This window comes from Magallana gigas, chromosome 10 (genome assembly GCF_963853765.1).
Source record: "Magallana gigas chromosome 10, xbMagGiga1.1, whole genome shotgun sequence".
Classification (NCBI taxonomy): Eukaryota; Metazoa; Mollusca; class Bivalvia; order Ostreida; family Ostreidae; genus Magallana; species Magallana gigas.
In genome coordinates this window covers 32,885,660-32,905,204 of record NC_088862.1, presented here as the reverse complement: position 1 = coordinate 32,905,204, position 19,545 = coordinate 32,885,660, and the positions used below count along the sequence as shown (strand labels likewise).

General features: G+C 33.2%; 2 long non-coding RNA genes across 4 annotated transcripts; one reads left to right on the top strand and one right to left on the bottom strand.

Moving 5' to 3' along the window:
• Positions 1-3,552: 3,552 nt before the first annotated feature.
• LOC117684064 (uncharacterized) lies at positions 3,553-9,091 on the top strand. 3 transcript variants are annotated; one of them, XR_004597931.2, is made up of 4 exons: positions 3,553-3,610; positions 6,894-7,087; positions 7,709-7,798; positions 8,327-9,091. It is a non-coding gene; the product is annotated as an uncharacterized lncRNA (long non-coding RNA). The 3 variants fall into 3 exon arrangements; XR_004597930.2 differs by lacking the exon at positions 3,553-3,610 and adding an exon at positions 4,020-4,224; XR_004597932.2 differs by lacking the exon at positions 3,553-3,610 and adding an exon at positions 6,654-6,672.
• Positions 9,092-15,526: 6,435 nt separating this feature from the next.
• Positions 15,527-17,474, bottom strand: LOC105333018 (uncharacterized). The gene is made up of 5 exons (XR_010710101.1): positions 17,343-17,474; positions 17,204-17,265; positions 16,971-17,108; positions 16,539-16,622; positions 15,527-15,745 (listed from the first exon to the last, which is right to left on the bottom strand). It is a non-coding gene; the product is annotated as an uncharacterized lncRNA (long non-coding RNA).
• Positions 17,475-19,545: the final 2,071 nt, after the last annotated feature.

Below are 19,545 nucleotides of genomic sequence, written 5' to 3'. Positions count from 1 at the left end.
TTTGTTAAGTCGTACTTAAAATCATTTGGATTTTGTTAAGCCGTACCAAGAATTATTCGATTTTTTTCTTATTGTTTTAGTTACTCTTGTTATTGGCTTAAGAGCTCTGCTTCTTACAGGTACTTCTAGCTTTTCTCTCGACATTAACGGAAGACCCACTCGTTGCTTTGCAACGAGCTTTGCTCTAGTTCATTCTTATTTTCCTTGCGCATTATTTCAGCTGACTTTTGAACAATAACCAACATTTTTTTAATAATATTAGCATCCGGTGATGTGACAGGCCACAACATTTCTCGATTCATATTCCCAGTCTGGTAATTTAGCACAGATCTTGATCGCTTTACTGGTGTATTGTCATCGTCAACGATAAAGTCATTGTGTGGAAAATTTCGGGCAACGATTTTTATTTTTGTGATCGGTTCGGGCCGATCACAGATGTGTACATATGAAGCATCTGGCAAATTTTACTATTTGCATCTTGCACTGCAATGACAGCTTCATACAAAATCATAAGTAGATGACTAAAATATTACTAGTATTCTAATACGTTTGCCTTGAGAGTAAAACATCTATACAGTTGCGTACAATACATACTGCTTCAAATCACATTTTTCTTTACATGCATAAGAAATCAAAAATTCAATCGCCGACTAATAGTAAAATTTATTCATGCCTTGCTATTTCGGAAATCAACAAAACGGTGCGATATACATTAATCCAAGGGCGTAGCGTGCCCCATATATATGTGTAGGGAACAATCGAAGCCGAAGGCTTCAGTGACGGGCGTAGCTCGGGTGGGGGTAGGTGCGGAAGGGGGTCACACATTAAAGGGATTGGGGGTAAGGGGACCTCCCCCTTGAAAATTTTTACAAGAAAGACGCAAAATTACCACTTTTTAGAGCAGCCATTTGTTAGTTATGTATGTTTTAAGGGACCGATTATCTAAATCTAAAATATTTTATTTCCTGTCCTGAGTGTCCTCAGTCTATTCATTCATCTAGTAATAATCAAATATAATTTGTTTCATTAATTAAATTTAAGAGAAATCATTCATACACCGTATCCATAACCTACTCTGCATGTATCATGGAGTGAAATTTGAGTAACTGTTATCTATTCATAAATATACCTTTCCCTTTGTACAAGACAATAATTCACTTCAGTTATAATTGCTTAATTATTTTATTAACTCTTACCCTCACCTTTGATTTAATTGACTCACTCATATTGAAGTTTTACTCTATGACATATGTCACTCGTGCTTAAGTGCTAATTTCTATTGTTTTCAATTCTTATTTATATTGTGTTATACACTATTGTCGGGAGAGGGGAATTAGGTTTCGGATTGTTCGGGTGAAGTTTTTGGATTCCCAGAAATCACCCATACCGACCTAAAGTTCAAATAAAGTGCTTTTTACCATCTAGAGCATTTTAGTTTTATTGTCGCCGGATATATAGAAACACCTTAATTTCCCCGGTGATAGTTTGGTGGAGATATCCTAAGGGTATTTTACCCGGGACTGCTACATATACTTTGTAGCAGTTAGATCCTGCGTACCAGCAACCGAGCGAGTTATCCAAGAGCATCAACAAACGCCGATAATACAACCCAAGAGCAGAAGATTCAACCGCCTTTTACGACCATATACCAACGTCGCTGCTTTTCGAGTTTTGGACATCCCAGGACTTGCACGGACATACTCTACGCCTGGATTCCATCCAGCATGTAACAAGAGCGGGATGACGTCATCCTGCGAACACTTGTTCTCGTTCTGTGTGTTTCGTGTGTGGATTTCTTTGCCATTATGCTGATATGTTCTTTTAAGCGACCGATTTATTGCATTCGAATCCTAGGAATATTTTCCTGGTGTGGGGACCGACGACAAAGGTTCGTTTTAAATATGGTTCAGCCCAGAATGCCGTGTTGCAGTTGTGGATCTCCGCAATATAGAACACATTTTGCATATTCCGGCCAAGACCTAAGCAAACGACGCTGAGATACAGACTGCACATTCCCTACAAATCATTCCGATGATTTTTAGACGAGGACGTCTCATTTTTCGAAGCGCGAGGGAATTATCATGGAGTGAAATTTGAGTAACTGTTATCTATTCATAAATATACCTTTCCCTTTGTACAAGACAATAATTCACTTCAGTTATAATTGCTTAATTATTTTATTAACTCTTACCCTCACCTTTGATTTAATTGACTCACTCATATTGAAGTTTTACTCTATGACATGTGTCACTCGTGCTTAAGTGCTAATTTCTATTGTTTTCAATTCTTATTTATATTGTGTTATACACTATTGTCGGGAGAGGGGAATTAGGTTTCGGATTGTTTTTGGATTCCCAGAAATCACCCATACCGACCTAAACTTCAAATAAAGTGCTTTTTACCATCTAGAGCATTTTAGTTTTATTGTCGCCGGATATATAGAAACACCTTAATTTCCCCGGTGATACATGTATTCTGTTAACAAAACCAACAACCGCGTGCCATTGTAGCGCACTCATTTTGCAGTTAGGCAAAAGGTATATGTTTTGCAGTATAAGACTATAAAAGTTTATCTTTCGGTTATCTCATAAATTGTCTTTTGAATTGTGTGGTTTTGTAGCTACATCAATGGGATTCAATTGAATGTCTTGCTCTTTCTTCAGAGGGCATTTTCTTGTAATCTGGATAGTTTATCTAAAGGTATGGGGAGGGTAGCAGCTGGAAAGTTGAGAGCTGGTGGGTTTAATATGGATCAGAACTGAACATTATGTTGTCATCTTCAAGATATTATGATATTTTCTGTGATTTAATTTTTTCATAACTGGAAATTTGGCGATTTCACTCTGACATAAAAAAAACCAACTTTAATATACCCCTCATTTACCTCCATTCCGCTACGGCCGTGTAATCATAATGCTTATTGCATGTACCGTATTGCTTTCGCATTTAACATTTTCATAGCCGAACAATGATATTACATGCCGATCATTCCTTTGAAAGGATCACTTGTTTATCCCTTACACCAATCCCTAAAACAGATGAAGTTTACCTGGGGCACAGCATACACAGCACTGGCGTCGGAAGCAAATTGAAAGTGTGTGTGTGTGTGGGGGGGGGGGGGGGGGGGGGCTAGACTAATCCTCAGAAATATTGAGAAAAAAGTAATTCCCAAAATCATGGACATCCTAATCCGTGGGGAGGGGGGGGGGGGAGGGGGGGCAATACCTATACTTCCAAGAGAAAAAAAAAATTATATACCCAAATTTTTTTCTTCCAAAATCATAAAATTCCTAATCCGTAGGAGGGGGGAGGGGGGGGGGCTAGTATGCTTCCGAATCCAACTTCTCAATCTTTCAAGGTAAATTTAGGAACAATAATCTTTCCTGCGAGAAATAGTGGGTGGGCTGAACCCTCTATTATGCTATGTTTCTAATGGTTAGGTATAACTTTGCAAAAAAGTGTGGGGGGGGGGGGGGTAAGCCCCCCCTAGCCCCCCCCCCCCCCCCCCGGTTCCGACGCCTATACACAGTTTTATTTCTACCTGATTAACTTCCATTTATCCCGTGTGTTATCCTTGATCAGTTTAAGGAGGCCGGGTGGCAAGTACAATGTATATCTTTCATTAAAATTCCACTGTTTATTTTCTTATTTCAATTCAACCTTTTACATGGCCCAATAAAATGGGGGGGGGCTCCATGTTAATTCAAAAGGGGGCGCCCCCCCCCCCCCCCCCCCCGATGCTACGTGCCAGTAATGACACGGTATATGCTTACCTAGCAGTGAAACCACCACTATGTAACATTGTCGCCGATTTCTTTACATTTTCAAATAAAACAGCGTAACCTTGAATTGACATTGAGTCAGATATATAGCAATCTTACGTGGTTGATGCACTATTAATATATATGCATATAAGGTATCGCTGCCGGGCAGCAGAAAAGCAATAAAGCCCACTGCAAATTGCATACAAATATGTTGCACAATGTTTGCGCAACATTTTTAATTTTTATTTTACATTTTAATTTTCATGCATCACTGACAAAGGGAAATGGGTGATTTTATAAGATGCAATCCTGTTTCCGCTAGATAGAGGTCAAGTAAATCTGCTTGTTTCCGTATCAACATACAAACATTTAAATCTAGCTGTTTATGTCATTGAAATGACACACGGTCTTATATTTGCTGTCAAATTGCTGTGATGGGTTAAATACGATTGAAGAACAGGTACGTATTACATCTATTTTTTGCAAACTGTCAACAAATTACATGGATTTGTTTTGTAACCTGTAATTGTAACTTTGATTAACTAAAGCTAGAATGAATTTCATCAGTTACATACTGTTTGCAAGCAGAGACAGGTTAATGAGTTTCGTAGGTTGCAATTGGGCGATTAATTTTTTCCACGAAGCAAAAACTACCGTTTTTTATTTGAATCAGAAATTTTTAAATGCAGGTATGGGTGTTGTTTTAAAAATATCGTTTTTTTTTACTATAATTTTCATATACTTAAAAAGGCAACGAGTTATGCACATTTCAGGAATTTCAAAGTCTATAAACAAAGAGACAACTATCCCGTAGAGTTGAGGGTACATGTAATGGTCCTGTCCTCAAGCACATGTGCATTAAGATGGTACACTATGTACCAATAATAAACAATCAAGAGCAAATTAACTCCTCAATTTAAACGTAATACCCCCCTCTGCTTCTAGATCCGCGCATACAGTTAGGAAGATCACTTTATGTATCTTGATATTAACATAGAACAATTTGATATCTACTTGCTATTGTGTTTTAAATATGTATGTAATTCTTTGGAGCTTTTTGAATTAATAAATCTAATTCTGTCTCTTCAAAAACGTTTAAATTGAGGAGTTAATTTGCTCTTGATTGTTATTTAAAATAATTTTAATAGCATCCATATAAACGTGGTGCTTGGAACAAACTTATACGTATTTTGCTGATTCATACATTATTGCACAGCTTGCTTTTAACGATGTCGAACAATATGTATATATATTTTGAACACGACATATTTTACAAAAAAAAAATACATTAACTTTATCGATTAATGCGTTACTTCCTCGTTCAGCAGCAAATGTTTTAGCTGCAGATCTGTAGCTCTCTGGTTGAAAAAATTCGGATAGACAAGCTGCAGATCTGTTGCTCTCTGGTTGAAAAAATTCGGATAGACAATTTGTCTATCCGAATTTTTTCAACCAGAGAGCTACAAATTTGCAGCTACAAATGTTTATAATGTGAACAAAGTCGGTAACGTTGAAAAAATCAGCACACATGTAAAATATTACAATGACAAGCGTTTTGAAACTTATTTATCCCGACATCATTTATTTTCAAAACCATCGGAAAGGGGTATTACCTTTTCAAAAATTAATTTAAAAAATACCAAGCAGTTAGTCTCGGTGATTATTCGGACATCCTGCGTAACCACTCGGCTATACTAGTCACGATGAAGTTTGCTATGATTTAAAACACCGTTTTTTAACTTCGGTTTTTTTTTTCGAAGTTTATAATCTTTAAAAATATGCCTCTTTGAAACAAAAATCGGATATGCCATGAAACCAGTCACATTTTTCAGTGAAACCATTTTACAATTTGTTTAATGCATGGGGGTCTTGAACGGGGGTGGTGGTGGGTCGCGGGGAGGACCCCGCCCCAGAAAAATTAAAATTTCTTAAAATTTCCATAAAATTACTAAAAATTTGCCTCGAACCCACCTCCCCCCACCCCTTCGACAAACTTCAGTATTCATCGCACCCCCCCCCCCTTCCGAAAATTTTGTATTGATCTGCGTATAAAATGGTCCTATAAAAATGATATGAAGATATCTGCAAAAGCTTTATGGAAAATAGCACAGGAACTGCAACACCTTCTTTGTAGGATTTAAAATACAAAAATGCATGCCCGGTGAGCTTAAATTTTATACAGTGGATGAAACAACCATAAAAAGAGGTTAAGACCAACCAATTTCTTAATTATTTCTTAAAAATCAAATTAACTTTAAGAAAAATTGCATGTAAAGCTTTCACCACAATACATAAAGGTTTACCACCATACATAATGGTTTTAATACACCATAACATGATGTTAGTACTGCATATAATGAACTTATCACCTAATGTCAATAAGTTGCACTGCATAAAAGGATTTTGCAACTGCACATGAAGAGTGTACCATATAACATAACGATTGAACAATAGTTAATTATGAGTTAAGCTCTGTATGAAATGAGTTTATCATATCATATAAAGATTTATTCATAGCATATAATGAATAAACTACTGCACATAATGATCTTACGACATAACGTAATGATGTTACCACTTCATATAAAGATTTTACCCCTGAATATAATGGTGAAATAATAGTATATAATGATGTTAGCACTGCACATAATGATGTTAGCACTGCATATAATGATGTTAGCACTGCATATAATGATATTACTATTGCATATAAAAAATATACCAATTCATATAATATGAAATTGACCTTAAGGCAGCTATGGCATTCCATAGTACACCAACTCCATATCGTGAGGTACTTCCAATCAAAATAAACAATAAAACCAAGTATAATTTTATAATGGTTTCCTTCCAAATATTGTTACCTTTCGGCGTTAGCGCATTGAATTAGAACGTTAACTACGAGTCTGTAAGTTATGAGTTCGAATCCCGCAGGGGATTTTTTCTGTCCAAAAATGTTAAAAATAATTTTTCTGGGGTCAAATTTGGTAAAAAATTGAAAATTCGAAACCGGTGAAAGTCTCTCTCTCTCTCTCTCTCTCTCTCTCTCTCTCTCTCTCTCTCTCTCTCTCTCTCTCTCTCTCTCTCTACAATGTAGACAGTTATCAAATCCTGCTCATTATCAAACAGGATACGTATAAAGTGGCCTTGTCTTACCATTCATCGACCGCCGCCCCGGATTCTCCATTGATGTGTTGAATAATCCTCCGATGAAGAAAAAATCATGTCGGACATTTCTGGTTGGAGAAACTCGCCATTGTGTGGGGACTATCAGAAATGGATGGCCGCTCTCGTTGTGTTCCTGATTCCATGCATTCATATTGGTTTGTTTGTTAAACTTTACACGTGCGGATCTAACAAATATCAAAAGGTTGAAGGGCGGAGGGGAGTTATATGTTGATTTATTTTGTTTACTGGGTACGGGGGATAGTTTTGTTTGCCCTAAGGTTGGGGTTATAGGCCTGATTTTAGTCATTTCACTATGGAAATTTGATAAGTTCGAAATTTCAAGAGGTCCCCCATTCTAGATTCGCACAAGCTTATCAGGATTTTCTTTCAATTACTTCAACCTAACGATCTTGGTCTGTTAGTAGCAGTGTCATGTTGTAAATTCAAAATTTACAAAATTACAGAAATATTACTATACAAATAATTATCATATAATTAGTGAATTGGTTAAAGCCGGAATATTCAAACTTCATGCATCACTATACATTTATATAAAGGAAGGGGGACGGCTATTTATTTTTATTCTTTTTATATAATATGCGAGAGAGAGAGAGAGAGAGAGAGAGAGAGAGAGAGAGAGAGAGAGAGAGAGAGAGAGAGAGAGAGAGAGAGAGAGAGAGAGAGAGAGGAACGTAATATATGCGTCCTAGGATATGACATTACATTTTACTTTTATAACTTCTAATTAATATAATATTACTTATATTCTATTCAAGGTGTTGTGAACAAAATGCTTTGGGTCCCCAATAAGGCCCCCGTAAACAGGACATCGTGTACATGTTCCTGTTTTGATACGGTATTTAAAGGTAAGATTGCACTGTCGAATAGCTAATTGTAGAACAAAAGACAAATGCATATAATATTTTAATATTTCTATACCAAAAAAGAAGGTATACACGATAGCGCTATATTTTGACAATTTAATTCACTATTATAAAAAAAACGAAACGATCAATCCAACATATTCCATGCAAATATAAATAAAAAACGTAATTCTAAAATTTTAATGCATCTCATGCACAACCCCCCCCCCCTTTTCCGGGTCTAATAATGTGGAATCGTTTAATTTTGTGGATTGTCAATTCTCTAAATGTTTGTGTTTTAGACTTAAGTTTGTGAATTTATCTATACGACGAATATGTAAGAAAATGAAAGTTATTTTAATGGGGTTGTAAATAATTCGTAAAAGAAAAAAAAAACACACGAAAATTTAGCCATTGCCAACTGTAATATTTCCACTGTAATATGTCATTGTTTTTATTATAATGTATACATGTGCTTCATCATATTTACATGTTATACAATTAAGTTTCTGTTTTTGAAAACAATTTTAGGCTCATATGAAAGTCCAGGAAAAACTGGTTACAAACACATTTACTTCAACGCCACATTTGACACGCTAATCATATGGATAATGACGTTTGGAACAATCATTGTAGCATACGAGGCTTTCAAGCGTTTACTTAACCTGTACAGCGCGGGAAATTTAAGATGGAGGATGTTGCTTCTATTCATTCTAGATATTTATCCGAATTATTTTTCATATTGGGTTTATTTCAACTACACGAACGATGGATTCTATAAGCAAGTATATCACCAGTTATTCTTCACGACAACGGAGCTATTTTCGACATGGAATGTCTTCCGGTTATGCGCGAAAGATTCAAAGGTGGAACCAGTGGCAGCAATGTCTATAATAGTCATAGGATTGATTCACATTATTTTAGGAGGAATTGATCAGTTTTTTGCACAGTTAATTCTCCTTCAAGAGCCATTTTACAGAAGGATTCGCAGTTTGAACATCGTATTACCAGATATTCTACATGTGGTTTTAACTGTACAGGAAATGGCAATAGAAAAACAAACGTCGTTCAGACGAATTTTTACGCGAAAAGAACTTTTGTGTGGGTTATTTTTATTGATAAGTGGGCTTTTGATTGGAAGGTTTGTTTTCCGTTAAAATCATTTCGTGATATATTGGATTATTTTTTTTTTATAAAGATAGCAAGCACAACATCTGCTGGCAGTTAATGTTTGTAAATCTTAATGATAGTATTTGGCATTATGTGCACACTGTGAATACAACATACCATTAAGGTCCTCGTTGTTCTTTAATTTTTTTTTTCACAGGTATACATAATGAACATGCATTTCACAACTTAATAAAAAAAAACAAGACTGTACAATGTGTGTAATCTTATGAAAATAATCAAAATATGCTTGTTTTTTGAAACAAGATAAAAGTTTATAACTTGGTACTTTATATACACACATGTTCACGATAGTATGTGAGTATTTTTGTGAGATTTAATGAACTTTTGAATCTTACGGCAAATATTGAAAGAAAATAATTATACCTTCTTCTTTATTTGTTTTTTGGCATTTCTCAAAACAAATAAAAAATGTCAATAAATCATAATGATGATTGTTGTATGGAAATAAGTCGATGGGGTATAGGTATATTATTGAAATATGAAACAAATGAATACACTAAGGGCAAAATGCATAAGAATAATAGTTTGACTCAACTCTCAAACTAATTCGATATAAGCAAGTTGATAAATTGAGAAACAAATGTCAAAGAAATTGAAGTTCAAATGTATTTTACTTTACAAAAGCTCTATAAAGCAAAAAAAGAAGCATAATAGTCATTAGTATTATACCTATAACCCCATACATATTTCAAATGAAAATATACATAATGTATACATGGATTAAGTTTAGAAGATTGATTTTTTTAAATGAATTTCACAACTTTGTACCTGGACATAATTCAATAACAATATTTGATATAATTTTTCAAATCAATCGGAATAAGAAGGCAAATGAGTGAGTGAAATATTTGAACTTTTCATATTTTTTATCGTAAAAATGCAAAGTAGATACGTATGATTTGACCAAGAGATCATACACATCTTTTATACAACATACACATTAATAATATGTTAAAAAATAAAAAAAGTAATGAATTATATTTATATATATTAAAACATTAAAACACAATTGAACCTATCAAAATTTAACACAAAATCAAAAATGCATTGGTGTATTATTAGTTAATGAATTTGTACTCGACAATATGCATAACATTTACCCATGTCATATATTCTTTGATAAAGGAACTGTATAACAGAAAATTCTAAAGAAAAAAGTTCTTTTAGAGGCAAAGCACACACTAAGCTAGGACATACAATTTCTGATAACATTAATCAATATACACAAAAAAAAATATTCGATAATTTCTCTCCTTTCTTCAGATACAAGGTAATCATTAGGTCAAAGCTAAGTATCCATTTTGTGCACTGCGTTTTATTTATCATCACCAACAACAATTCGCCTTTTATCAATCCAATATCTCGCCTTCTCACTGTTTCTTTTTTTTTCCGCCTTCCTCTTTATCAAAATTATCTCCCAGGAAACACATGCACAGTGTAGCAGTTATCTATCCTATGAAACAAGCTGCGCAGCAGTGAACTCTCCATGGCAACAAGCAGTGCAGCAGTTATTCCCTCTAGCTTCCTTGTATTTCGGATGTTTACCATATTGTTGTATGTGTTCATAATGAGACACTAAAATCTTCAGACATGTTTATATAAGCTGTCCAAAAAAAATGCACACAAAGTTTCAAACAATCAAGTTATCCACAACTGAATTTCATAATATGAATGGAAATGATGCAGAAACACGAACAGGAGGGTTGGGGTATATCAACATTATAAGACAGTTGTTTTTATCGTGACCATTTTTGTATCAATCTCCAAATGAAGAAGAGCTCTGTTTAAAGATGTAGAAATTAAAACATTTATATTTCTAAACAAAAATATTGTTCTGTACGTCAGTCTCTTTCTATCAGAGCAGATTTCCGGATATTGAATGTTTAACCGGACAGGTTATCACTTTGATGTTAATAAAAAAGTTTCCGGATAAAATGGAAGAAGCGTGGTTTTTGAGCTTTTTGATGGTCTAAAATTTATCTCATAATATCCGTGCCATCGGAAATCCAGAACAATATTTAGATTTTTTTTAAAGAGGTAGGAGTGTCAGCAAACTATACCCAATGAAATCTGCCTAAAAAGGTCAAGATCTAGTAAATGATTTCAGAGTGTCTCTTTGGCGCTTGAACTATTATGACATCATAATTGATTTGAAGAATCTTTTCCCCGTGCTTTACGGCTTTAAAGTTGTTATGTAGAAAATTAAACAATTTCTTGTCATTCTATGTTAAATCATTGGAAAAGTAATCCCGATATTCAATTTGACATCATTTAAAAAAGGGGGTCAAGAGCTTGTTTAAATCTAATTTTTGGGAGACTGTGGGCATTCTAGATAAGTTTTATATGTCAAAACTTGACAAAACTCCAAAATTTGTTTCTCAATTCCTTCATATTTTATTGAAAATGACAGTTTAAAGCATGATTTTTCATTGTGTTTATCAAACATTTTAGCCTCGGAACACCCTATGAGACAAAGCTATTGTTATGAAGCATCATTGAAAGAATTTATATCTTAATTTTTATAAACCTGTAGGCACCTTTCATTTATTAGATCTTGACCTTAAATAGTCAGAATTTCTTTAGATATAAAGAAGATTTAGAGAAAATTGGACACTGCAATATTGTTACAAATAACGTATATCTCATGATCAGTTATCTGTACCTGAATAAATTCAAACTGTGTGGAATCAGAGCTGTTAAAAAACTTAAATTAAAGAGTTAAAAACAATTCCCGAAAGGTTTTTTTATTCAAAATAATTGAAACCGAATAGTGCTCAAGACATTTACTTTTGATAATGTCACTTAAGAATAGTTATCGTACCTGTTACAGGAATTCGTGACAATGCCCTCCCTAATGTTGTTAACAGGAAACAATGACAATCTTAGATTGAAACATATTCATTCTTCAAGGTAAATACAGATAACGCCAAAAAAAAATGCATCTGATCTGAGGCAACACAGATTTAAGCCAAACGCTGCCACATTGATCAATTTTGATAAACTGCCAAACTGAAAAGGGAAATAACTCAATTTGCTCAAAATGAAGTGACATCATCAGTAAATAGTCTTATAAATACATTTCAAATAACTACAGTAAGCAACAAAATGAATGTGTACGTACCTAAGTTTGAGTACAAATAATCCCAAATACAGCTTTTAATATCTAAAAACAGACATTTGTGAATCTACGAGGGTTGTCCCAAAATAACGTAGACAAGTGGCGTTATTCAGTTAATCGAAGACACATGAAGATGAAATTTGTGCCAGATAGGGTTCAAGTAATTTGCATTTAATAAAATCAAATATTGCTTGAGATAAAATTAGTGAAATGAAAGCATGTTAGATCAGAAATTCGACATGCGGCGCAACGTCAAAAAAGTTAAAAATCAACATAATGAAATAAAAATCGCTAGGAAAAGTACTTTTCCAGTGAAAAAATACATATAAAACATACATTTATGTTTGATAATAATTTTATCATTTACTCAGAAAATGTTTTGGCTTTAACAAAACTTTTAATTATTTTATAGCGCGTTTTGTGACAAGTTGAAAAGTTAACTCGTAATAAAATGACGATGTCAGTGTATATGGCGGCGCAGCAGTAACTGATAAAATTCTGTATAGACCTTGAAACAAATCATACGCGGCTTTTGAAGTAAATAAAAGTAACAAAATTGATTAGAAAAAATGCGTTTTGTGAATAAGTAGCTTAACAACATTGAACATATTTGTTCGAGTATGATGACAATAGTTGAAAAAAAGAAACTCACTGGACGTTAAAATGCTAACCGACACATTTTGATAAGACGGACGTTAGACAACAAGTAATACAAGGCAAGTTTGGAGTCATTAGATTGTTTATACTTAGGAAAAACAATCTAGAAATATATGTTGAATGTGCATTCATGGTACATGTTCAAAGAAAATATTTTTTTTCAAGACATTTCGGAAATAAAACGTAAATTTCATCCTTAACGATGTGGAGGTTTACCAACAACGTAAAGACTGGACATTTTCGACGTCGCACATTGCGCCGCCTGACAAAACTTGTTGTTACTAATTATTAATTTTTTCAAGAAACAGATAAGGTACAGATTTGAATTTTTCAGTATTGTTTGTGAAAGGGTCATTGAAGAAAACATAGAAGTCTAATGAAATTAAAATGAACAGATTTTAAGTTATGTGTCTTGTCTACGCTATTTTGATCAGTAAGTTCTTATCATTCTGTCCCAAAACTTCATCGCCAAGTCATACATTGATGCTGAATAGTGCAGACTTTTCAAGCTTAAATGGTGTTAAATTTATCTGAAGCAATACACATACATTTTAAGCACTACTCAGCCATTTGATTTATTTTTTTCTGCATGTAATTCAAGATCCATCGATGTAAGTAAATGCATTCAAATACAATTCATTTTAACATCCATATTTTTTAAAGTTTGATAAAAACATATTTAAAAATGAGCACTACGAATGATACATGCACACGCAAAGACAGAAGAATGCACAGCATCGCCGGAAATCCATGATCAGTCTTGCTTATCAATAAGCGTTTGCAAGACTGAATAAAATGTAATGTCCGACATCTGAGATCTGTTCAGTATTTATTGTGGGCACTATTGAGTGCTTGCAAATATTTTTGTCTAGACCGGGATATTGAAATCATATAAGCAATCATCAAATGTCAACTTTCACTATTGTCGTTCATATAACGTCACTTATATGTGATGTCAGAATCTATAAACATACTTAAAAAATACATATAATCAGAGTGAAGCCATCTACACTGGACCAAGACCGATTCTCGACAATTGCGGTAAAGTACCATTTCTAGCCAGTGCATTGATACGTTAATAAATCATGCCGTCATGTTTTTCCGATAGTCTATTTTGGTCGCGTTAATTCTCTCCAAAATGACGTCTACTTACTAGCTCTTCTGAAAATTGCAGATGTTTCAAGTCCGAATTATTTTGCACAGCTCTTTGCAACTGCAACTGCACAGATGATTAGATCACGTACATTCAAAATTGAACTGCAGCATGTTTTTAACCGCATGCGCAGTGTTCATATAGAATGAACCTCAAATTATATCATACAACAATTTTTTCTTCATATTTTCAGAGAAAATAAAAATATTACCGTGAAATATTTACAATATTATGAAAACATTATGAAAAAAAACGCAATTTTGAAATAAGAGGCGGCCTTCTTGAAAGTGACCAAAGCTTGAATGGCCAACGATATTTTTTGATCGAGTAATGTTTAAGGATCTTCTTGCAAAATTTGGTGCTTGTCTCCACAAGTGAAATATCTTGCTGAAATTTTGACCCAGGCCGCCACACTAACAGAATAAATACAGGTATGCATAAATATATGCATTCTTATCAAATAAAGGTCATCTATTAATCTGCTATCATTGAAAGTTGAAAATGGCCTCGAGTATATTTTTATTTCAAGTCAAGTTATTTGCTAACTTAGAAAGTATGTTATAATTGTAATCGGGATGTTTGGAATACACTCTCTAAAGTCGGAATTACCGTGTCGAAATAACGACGACAATCATTTTCTACAATATTTGGCATATGTTGGCAATTTCTAAAACATAAACGGAGATTATTTATCGTCGCGACACAAGAACTTCTGCTTTTAGATTTCAACGAACATGTTATGGTACGGTTTAACAGACCACTATTCACTATAAATCGTCATAAATGATATCCTCATTGTACATATACTTATAATTATAATAAAACAGAACACTGACTCGCAAAACTATCAGTTATTTTTTTTTTTGGTTATTAAAAGTGTAAAAGTGTAATAAGCGACATTTACTTTGTATTTTTCAATACAGTTGGATCAATTCATATGAAAAATGATATCACATTACTGAAATGATGATTTGGTGTCTTAACATGTATTTAATATATTTCCTTTTGTTCCATTTGTGCGAATCAAAATTTGTTCAAAAGTCCTTTTTTCTGAAAATAATAATATATGGTAATTATGTACGCACACATCATTGATGAAACTAATTGAGATTTATATGTTATAGAGCATCAATGGGAATGCCAACAGTTTTGTAGATAGAATGGCAGAAATGACAAGAGAATATTGCGGTAATTATCATAAATTTTATTAAGCTATCTTTAACGCATATCTACATAAAACGACTTAAAATCCAAAATCGAAATCCGGCAATCGGCATTCTTTAAAGAGTTAGATAATATTTCTACAAAATGTTTATATTTTTTCTTAAATAGTTTAAGTAAAATTCAGATATGCAAACATTGTTTTTAGGGAATGCTTATATAACTGAGTTTTTTAGCTTTGCAAAATATAATGTTCCGGGAATAGTTTTGTCCTTTTTTATTTTTCATTTTTTTCCCCAGTGTTTATTTTTTTCGTAAAATTCATTTTTTGAAGTTATAGGCAATTTGAGAAAAGAACATGTTAACTTTGTTTTTAGTTTATATTGATATTTAGCGTCCAAAAAATACAATTAATTTATTAATAAAAAGAACCCCCAAAAAGTAGCTGTCTTAATCGGATATGGTTAATATGTAAATTAAGGGACCCCAACAACAGTCGGTCGTTGAGTTTGTTCATGTGTAAAAATATAAACCAGTGTAATGAAAAACAACAGTCCGGCTAGCCCGAATATTCCATACAGAACGGGGCGTGTCCATTTACTTTCTATTTCCATGGTAACAGTTTGGCCGATGATGCTGTTATCTTTGCTGACTGTAAGGTCATCGTTTTCTGTAAATAAAAACATAGCTTGGTACGTTAGTGTAGCCTATTTTTAAGGTCCATGTAAAATTATGTATATATGATGAAGAGTAGACGGGAATATGATAAGTTATTTTGACAATGAACATGAGTTCAAGAACCAATGTATATTGATAAACTGTGAATTTGAGGTATGCTGCCCGGCTTAAATTTTGTTTTTTGTTAACATTATGGGTTTTCCTCATCTACGAGTTGGAAACTTAAATTATTACGAAACCCTTGAACAACGAAAATGATAAAGTGATTCATGGATCATAATCAATTTACGGAATTAAGAATTGATTTTTGAATATTATGAAAGTATCGAGTACGGCCGGCGTGTGATAAAATCCAATAAAGTCCGAAAGGTATTATGATATATTTGATCACGCCCAACCGTATACGATCACTTGATAACATTTAAAGTATGGTTCCTTATTACTTACATGTACATGTATATTTATTTAATTCGGCTATTGTTCAATCAAATACTATATTACTTGCATTTTTACGTTACTTTAATTTCGGACGAATAAGGGAACTACGCTTGTGTCCCATTAGTACGCTTCATTAACTAACTGTATTTGACCATAAGTTACCAAAAAAAAAAATAATGTTAGCACAGACAAACACACTGGAATATGTAAATATTTACGCATCTGTTCTTTTTTTAACGAGCACACCAAAGCCTCTGCATATTATATATACAATAAAAAAATAACAATGTTGATAACAAATATCGAAATACATGTAGTTTGTTAGTTGTTAACAACTTCGCTATTACCTTTCAATTTGCTGTTTCCAATAGTTATATAAGACAATGTAGTCGAATTTTCATAGGTTATTGATGAATCTTTAATAGTTGTATCTAAAAACAAAATTAATATCCAATTAATGGTTGGGAATCTTAGCTCCAACTAGACACAAGATAATTTAGAATGAAACACTGTATCCTTTCTTTTATACAAAGTTACATTCTCACACGGTCAAATGTGATACCTTTATCATGTGTTTACTTTAAAGGAATAACGGACATCAAAAATGAGAGATATACAGTTTTTTGAAAATTGAACTGATTAGATGTACATAGTTTTAATGATATTTTCTTTTAAGAGAACGATATTAAGTTAAAAGCTTAAAAATACATATTTTTAAACAATACAAAACATACATAACGATATATTTTTAATGAGTTCTTAGACAATAAAAAACGCACCGATTAGTCCTTGGTTGCAGCCGTAAATATGATGACATTTCCGTTCAGGACATGAACAATTGAATGCACATTTCAAACCATAATATGGGTACACACATTTTGTTGTACAGCTTAACCCAAAATATCCTATAGGACAGGCTGAAAAAAAATTATGTATGGCGTATTTCATTTTGAGAATGACTGTTTTAATTTCGCAAACTAATATAATTTTTATAAATGTCAAGTATACTTACGAGTGCATTTTTTTCCTTCAACGTCCCATATATGATCCGCAAAGCAGTCACTCGCATTTCTACTAATACATTTAAGTAAGAAATCTGAAAGCAATCACTGATATAACATTCTTACATAGTTTTTGGATAATTTACTCACACTCTAAAGGCATTCATTTTGGCAGATTGTACCATCAGAAGAAGCAGTGTTATTAAAAGAATGCAGAACATCGCGTCTCTTTTTCTAAGTGTGTTGATTGCATGTCCGAGTATAAAATAAAACTGTTCCGATATAATTTTAAAAAACGTTTATGAAGGTTTAAGCATGGTATATTCTTCCTTGTAATTAAATGCTAGATAGTAGATTAGAGATATAAGTCATTTAACCTTCATGAACACTTGTGGGAAACTGAAATACATGGAAGGTTAAAGTACTCTAAACAACTCCAAATACAACACAAACACCATGCATGCAGTGGTACTAATGTTACGGTAAGGCAGTTCTTGAGATAAAAAAAAATTGTATAATAGAACTGAATATTTGAATCTTTTTCGTTTCCAGATCTAGAATCTGCCGACCGGAATGAGTTCACCGAAATATGACAATGGTTGGTACGAGCTCTTATTCTTAAGGACATTATTACAAGCTAAAAAATGGCAACGCCGATCGAGCCATCTCAATGAAATAAACACAGACATTCCGGTATACATTAAGCAATTTCGCAAAAATGTCAAAACGGCATTTTTTTTTTAAAAGAAATCTTTTCTAAATTCCTTAAAATTACTAAAATTTCATTGTTTTATAGATAAAGGAGTTTTTAAGTAGATATGAAATTTACAAGTATGTAATCGAAACACTAATCGGAAAAATAAAAATTGATATTTAAAAAAAAAAAATTGAAGATGTGTTTATCTAAATGTATTCGTTTTTCGTAGCTTTCATTTTTTACAAAAGCAAATAAAAGTATTTTATAACATATATTCACATTTTAATAAGGAAATACTCTCTTTAATAACTCATGTGGGATATTTTTCTCATGTTGCTGAAGGTTTCGACTTATAGAAAAACTGGTAAGTGCAAGTAGATTTTTAGCCCTGTCAGTTTCCCTAGTTAGATAGCTACGAGGGCCAATCAAAAATACTAAGACTTTTGCCATAGCTATATTATTTAACGTCATATAACTACTAAATTTTGTAGACATAATTAAACAATTGTTTCCAACAATCTGAAATAAAAAAAAAGTTAATATATTCCTTTATTTGTAAGAACAATTTAGAATCTAATCCTGCAAAAACGAGGTCACGGCGCTCGGTCAAACTTAGTGTTCTGTCAACAATAAACCGTATACTGTTGAAAGTAATATCTCCATTAATTGGGCTTAAACTAAATAATATTGAAACCTAAAATTTAGAATTGTCATGATATTATATGTACCAAATAATGACAGGATACATAGATTTGTTAAGCAGATGTTAGTAACTAAAGACAGATAGTCCTTTTTAAAATTGACTTTAAACATTGACGTCGCCGGACGTCACGGCGCAACGAAAAATATAAACAGTATATATTTAACTCGGGAAAAAGCCGATAAAAACTTTAAAAATGCTCAATGGTGGAAAAAATAATTAAAAAATTATTTTCACAATCATGTTTAACTCTTACACGTTTTGTGGGGGTTGTGACAACTGTATTTTGGACATCAAACAGAACGAAAGAGAAACGTTATCTGACATTTAGGGATTTTCTTACTGTAAACGAAGAGACATACGGTAAAAAATAAGAAAAGTTTAAGGAACAAACTAATGATTTTTGAACAAATGTGAACAAGTTAGACGTCAAGTGATATAGTGCCGAATTAAATTGATTGGTGAAGAGCACAACAGACTAAGGTGATATTTCTATTAAATGTACGTGCGTCACCTTGGCGTCGTGTTTTCAACGTAACCGTGCGCTGTAGTAACAGAACATGTTGATTTTAAAATCGGGTTACAAAAATACCTTTTTGGGAGTTGATTTTAATCAACTCTCCTATGCAGTTACTCTGGCAAACCGAAAGTGAAACAGTGTTTGGACCTAAGCACAAATCATCACCGCTGACAAGACTTAGTTCTTGAACATAATAGGAAAATTCGATGTAATGTATGCTGAAGCATTGTTTTTCAAGGAAATTTATCTATATACACTTTGAAAATAGTCAGATTTTATATAATACGAACAATTTAGATATTTTTGTAGTCTTATGTGTTCCTACGCTTGAGTTTAATAAAGTCTCGTTCAACCAGACGCTCGGCTGTCTCCGTAAATCTCCGACAAGCTAAGAGGCTCTCTTGCTTGTCGGAGATTAATGGAGACAGCCGAGCGC